The sequence below is a fragment of the Dipodomys ordii genome, unplaced genomic scaffold (genome assembly GCF_000151885.1).
Source record: "Dipodomys ordii isolate 6190 unplaced genomic scaffold, Dord_2.0 Scaffold51, whole genome shotgun sequence".
In the NCBI taxonomy this organism is placed as follows: Eukaryota; Metazoa; Chordata; class Mammalia; order Rodentia; family Heteromyidae; genus Dipodomys; species Dipodomys ordii.
The window spans coordinates 7510282-7516281 of NW_012267267.1; the positions used below are offsets into that span (position 1 = coordinate 7510282).

The 6000-nt window shown below is 42.7% G+C and overlaps 1 protein-coding gene across 3 annotated transcripts in view; it reads right to left on the reverse strand.

The window, feature by feature from the left end:
- The window catches only part of Gng12 (guanine nucleotide binding protein (G protein), gamma 12), a 128731-nt gene that overhangs the window by 122246 nt on the left and 485 nt on the right, over window positions 1-6000 (reverse strand). Inside the window, exon 1 of one of the 3 annotated variants that reach the window (XM_013020486.1) lies at window positions 5846-5869. The exons of the other annotated variants lie outside the window; for them this stretch is intronic. The gene's annotated coding sequence lies outside the window, so the exon portion shown is untranslated. Of the gene's footprint in view, window positions 1-5845; window positions 5870-6000 lie in introns of those variants that run through there. 3 annotated transcript variants of the gene reach the window in all.

Below are 6000 nucleotides of genomic sequence, written 5' to 3' on the forward strand. Positions count from 1 at the left end.
GTGGTTATGGGCAGATTTGCCTGTCTCCACTCCCCAACCCCACTCCAATCTGCTTCCCTAACTCGAGTTTGCCCAGTGAATAAAGTACAGAATGATTTAAGGCAGTTTTGCCAAAAAGTCATAATCCAGTCCTTTTACTTTTTGGCTGAATATCCGACCTTCCAACGACAACTTGTCTGAACACCCAATCGTGACCACATACATCCGCATGAAGTACCATGGTCTGGTAAACAAACTCTGGTCTAATAATTCAAAAGGTTTCACTATTCTAGGCGAAACCTAGCTCAGAAACGTAGTTTATGGGTTTTGAAACCCTTACTTCTAATTTACCTGTGATTCTACTTTAATAAACCTTTCTGTGTTGGTTGTATCTACATAAGGTCTTCAGTAAATTTCAATAAACTCCTTTCAACTTTTGGATTTTGAGTCAACTTTCCATCTTCAAATTTAGCTCATGTCAGGAGAGGTCTCATGCTTCTTCCCTGTAATAATTTCTCTCCACAAAGGCAAAAATCTGAGGTCATCGTAAGTTTGAGATGTGAGTGTAAACATCCTAGTGGAGGCTGAGGGCTTAGTGCACAGTGGTCAAGAACATCGTGGCTGGCAGCACCTACAGCTGAAGAAAAGCCTAATTATTTTGCCTCAGCAAAGTGAAGACCCCCACCCCCACAGGCTTGTGGGGGAATACATGCAGCCATGCTGAATGAAGGCAATTCTCTGCGTAGAACACAAAGGCAGTGGTGGTAACTGATGCAGACTACACTCCACTGAGCCTGCCTAGCAGTGCCTAAGTCCTAATCCAGGACTTAAACTTCCCTCTACCTCAAATCAATGGAGATCCCATGTCAATGACATGCCCTTGCCTAAAAGGGGAATGGGAGTCTTATTTTGCAAGGAAGACCCCTTCCCCTACACAATCACTTGCAATCAGTGAATGAAAATTGCAGAAAATTCTAGCAACTGATTTACTAGAGAGAACCAGAACATTTCCTTTCACAACTAATCTTCCAGCAGAGCTACAAGTATCAAGTCTAAATAGTTTGCAACACTCTGATTTTATTATATAGTAATCTTCTGAAATGCAAACCCATTAAAAGAAGACAAAAACCCTCCTTGTCCCAGGATGGCAACCAGACATTCACAGCTAAGCACTTTTATGAGGCCCAATAAAACCTGCCATGATAAACCAAACATCAAGTGACATAAGGAATGATTTTCAAAAGAGACTAGGAAGTTAATGGAATAATCCAGTTAGAAGTTACCTCCAGTCAAATCACCTCCATACTCTACTCTGAATCCAAGCTACCTGCTCACTCCTGTCAGGAGAGAGAAGAGGTGGGAGCTCAGGATCTGTTGGCATGAGCTGACTTGGCAGCCAGTCCTCTCATCTACACTGTCAAGGTGTCCAAGGAGGGGAGAAGCACTTCACAGGTCTTTGAACTGGCCTTTGCACTCACTTCAGGCCTGCTGAGTAACACAATCATTTTGGTGGCACTGACCACAAGGATACAAGAGGGATGAGCCCATGAAGAGACACCCATAATTCACCTCTGTTGACTCATCTTGTAGAAAGAATCCTCTGCTCACTTTTCTCTTGATTTGACTGACAGCTTTCTAATGAAGCTGCCTCCGTAAAGGCCTCTGTGTCCTCCCCTGTAGCATGATGCATCTCCAATGTGAGACTTGGTAGAGTCAACACCCAATGCAAGAGATGTGCAAGCAGCCCAACTCCGAGGCTGATCCTGTTCTTTCCTTGAACTGAATTCAGACCATTAGCAAACTTCAGCCTTCTCATCTGGCCTCTAATAGAGACTCTGCAAGACTATAAAGGGCTTAGAAGGGCCTAGAAAGGGCCTGGAGCATAATACATCTCATTAAGTAGGGTAATGTAAGTGTGCTATAGTCACTTTTTATTCATAAAACTTTCCTGCTAACCCAAAATGTTATCCAGGTCTTCTTGTTACTGCTGTCCAGGTATCTGACAGACTGAATGAAGGTGGTATAACAAATACAGATCATCAATGAAGATCTGGACCTAGGAAGTGACAAGTTTGGTGGACTTGGTCTATATGCTGGTCCTTATTACCTATTAGTGGATTTTGCAAATCTTATGAAGATAAAATACCCAGGCTTCTGAAACAGCCTCCCTTTTACTGTAAAGGTTTAGGCCAAGAAAGTTAGTGGGTTTTTTCCCAAGACAATGACAAAACTCCTAGTTTTTGTAGTCACAAACCAGTAACTATGACACAAATGAATTACTTATTATAAATACATGCTCACTGGTGTGAAATAGGAGAAAGCGGGGGAGAGGCAATATAATTTTATAAAAAATGCATAGTTTAAAATTTTAAACTAGTAGTTATTTTATAAGGCACTATAACTTATATATGGCCTTCCCTGTACTTATAACACACTTCATGTATTAGTGATTTTTTAAAGTTTCTATTAAGAAAGGAAAATGGACTAGAGATTTAGAAGAACTAGTTTATTCAGTTAATATCATAATCCATTTCACTTAAAAGACAAGACTGATGCGTAATTAATGTATATTTTCTTAGTTTGTAGTTACTATTTGGCAGAACTTTTTTTTTTTTTTTTGTATAGGCTCTGAGGCTTGAACTCAGGGCCAGGGCACTGTCTTTGATCTTTTGTGCTCAAGGCTAAAGCTCTACCTAAAGCTTAAGGCTAAAGCCACAGCTCTAGTCTGGCTTTTTAAAAAAATTTTGGTAGTTAATTGAATAAGGGTCTCATCGACTTTCTTGCCCAGGCTGGCTTTGAATGGTGATCCTCATATCTCAGCCTCCTGAGTAACAAAGATTACAGGTATGAGCCACAGACACTCAGCTATTTGGCAGAACTTTTAAATTACTGAGACTTTTTAGATTTGGGGAAAATAATTTTGTTGAACTGTTTTCCTGTGGTTAAAATAATATATACTCATTATATAACATTTGGAACAATAATTTACTATTTACTGAAATGGATGCTCTACATAGATTAATTCATTCATTCCTCACACACTTCATTGAAGCATAAAGAGATTAAGTAGTTTATCCAGTCTACACATTCAGAAGTCTCAACTATGAATCCATCATTATGCTACAATGTTTTAGGAGTAAAAGAAATCAATAATTTATTCCATCAAGTTCTCCACTGTGTCAGAGTATCGTGTCACAGGCCAGAAACAATTCATAACACTGAACTCTTTGTAATATTTAAAATTATTATGAACCACAATTTCTGAGTCCCCATGGAAGAATCCACAGATTAGTATGAGCTAAGATTTGATTTTTAGAGTTCTAGGCACCTCATATGCAATAAGGGAAAATATACAGAAGCTTAAGGGAGATTGTTTTAAAGATGGAAGCTTTCTTTTTTTTTCAGTTTTGCACATTTTTAGCAAAGGATTCATTGACATAATGAGTTGAACTCCACCTCTTCCCTCCCCCACTGAATGAACATCCATTCTCACATAAGTTTAAAAATAAAACAAGCACCCACAATCAGTCCTAGCACTTTTTAGGGCTTATCTGTTGGCCTTGGACATCAGTACAAGAAAAGCAAATAACGATACTCTTGGGGCACATTTTTTTCACACTTTAATTAAAAATCATCTGGATTCTTCTGTTCCTGGTTTAATTTCCTCTAGCATACACAATTATTTGAAATAAAATTAAATTATTTTAAAAATTAAAAGATAATTTATGCAATGTTTCTGATTGGCCTTAAAATGACTATGTTGTTACCATCATTCCTGCTGTGCATGAAACACAATGTACCCACTTATACATAATAAATATTCACAAACAAAAAAGTTGAGGTACCTTTTTTGTTCTTTATCCAGCATCTCCAGAAATTCAAACTGCTATCTTATAATTTATCCAAAAGCTGCTGACTAAGCAAGCTACATAAATAAAATAATAATTTAGACAGTTACTGTAGGGTAGTTTCAGTGTAAGCATTCCCATAGGTTTTTTCATATCCTTACATTAAAACTAGAGACCACTATGATAAAGATTAAATAACTAGTTTTTGCATCATGTGTGTCTCACACCAAATTCTACCCCAAACCACGTTAACCTGCTTCTCTCTCCAGTTAAGGCTCAGGAATATTTACTTCCAGAATTTAGCTTCCTAAGAGAGGCTTAAAACAAAAAGCAAAGAACCAAATAAACCCACCTAGTGACAGTCTTTAACAGTAAGTGACCTAATTCAAAATTTTATTTTATTTTTTTTCTGCTAGAAGGATGTATTTAACAACAACAACAACAACAAAAAAGCAATCTGGCATTAGGCAACCATTTCCTCAAGGTTTTTGACTAACAAGCCCTTTGCTCTCATAACTTGACCAACAACTCGTTCTCTAGCAAGTGACAACAGAAACCCAACACCACAAACTTAATTGTTAAAGAGAGCTAAGCTCTCGAGGCTGGGCCTTTCTATATAGATTTTATACTGGAAACACGGGTTTTCATTTTTATGTATTTCTATCCATTGCATTTCCAGATGTAACGAATTACTAGGGCTAAAACAGAGCTGCATAGTTTATAAGACTTAACGACACAGTACCTAAACTGCTGAGCATTTACTGGACTTAAACCATGGCTTTATGGTGCTAGTTAAAGGCGAAGGGGCAGAAACTGGATCTGAAAACCCTCCATCATTGACGTCTCCATGTTTGATTACTTTCAAAAACGTGTGTGAATTTTATGTTTGTGTATTGGCAAAGGGGCTTGCTAAAACAAAACAAGTAAAGTAGCTCCTTAATTGAATTCTTTGGCAATATCAAAACGCAATCCTTCCAGCCTTTCGGCTTCCCTTGGGAGGGAGAGGGAGAGGAAGAGGGAGGGGAAGAGGAGGGGGGGGAAGAGGGAGGGGGAAGGGGGAGGGAGAAGAGGGAGAGGAGAGGGAGAGGGAGAGCGAGAGGGACAGGAAGAAAGGGCCGGAACCCTGGGATGATTTACATCCACAACCCAGCAGCACCAGCCACGGTGCAAGGGGCTGACTACCCCTTTAAAAACAAAGCCAAGCCTCTGCTTTTTAAACAGAGAACACACAGACACAGACCCTGCCTCTGACAACATCCAAAAGATTCATTATAGACAAATCTATTCAAGCGAGGCTACAACCGCCTCAGGAAACATAAACAGCGTCCGCAAAGACAGCGGGGCGAGAGGAAGTAACCCATGGGAAGGAAGCCGATCATGTGAAGTTTGTCCAAGTGCACCAGGTCTGAGACAGTCCCAGTTTGTTCCCGATCGGAGCAGCCATTAAAGGTCCCCGGCACGTGGGCGCCGGGACCTCCCTCACAGGTCTAGGCGTCGGGCTCTTTCCTCCCGGCCCCTAGTTTGGCAGAACGGCCGAGCCCGCACGGGGCGACCCGCGCCCCACCCCCCCTACCCCGGGGGGACCGGCCTCCGGACACCCGGTACCAAACTTCCACCGCGGGAGTCCCGGGCGAAGCCCGCTCCCTCCTGACAAGTTATCACTGGTTGAAGCCCACAGCTCAGGAGATTCTCACGGCAGGGTCTCGAGACGCGAGTGGCCGATCTGTGTGTGTGTGTGTGTTTATTCATTAGCTCTAATTGGTATGTTCTAATTAACACGGAAGGCAGTCACCCGCTCACACGCAATCAACTTCCAGGCAACACTGTCTTTAAACAAAATAAGCCCGCACGGCTCAAGCCTGAACCTTGACCTCCTCCCCCTCCTCACCTGCACACAAGCCTCCCGGGGGCAGCGCGGGGCCGTGGGTTCCCGGGTCCCTCCGGGGACTGTCACCGGGGCTCCTGCTCTTTTCCTCCCGGAGACCACCCTCCTCTCTCCCCCAGTTTCGACGGCGTACCGAGATTGGGCCCCTACTCCCGAGAACCGACTGGAAGAAAGTCTGGAGAGGGGCGTGGCGCGCGGTGCCCCCCCGGACGCCAGTCCCCACGACAGCCGGGCACCCACCGAGGGGCGGCCCGCTGCGAACCCCGAGGGGCTCCCCCGCGGCTGCGG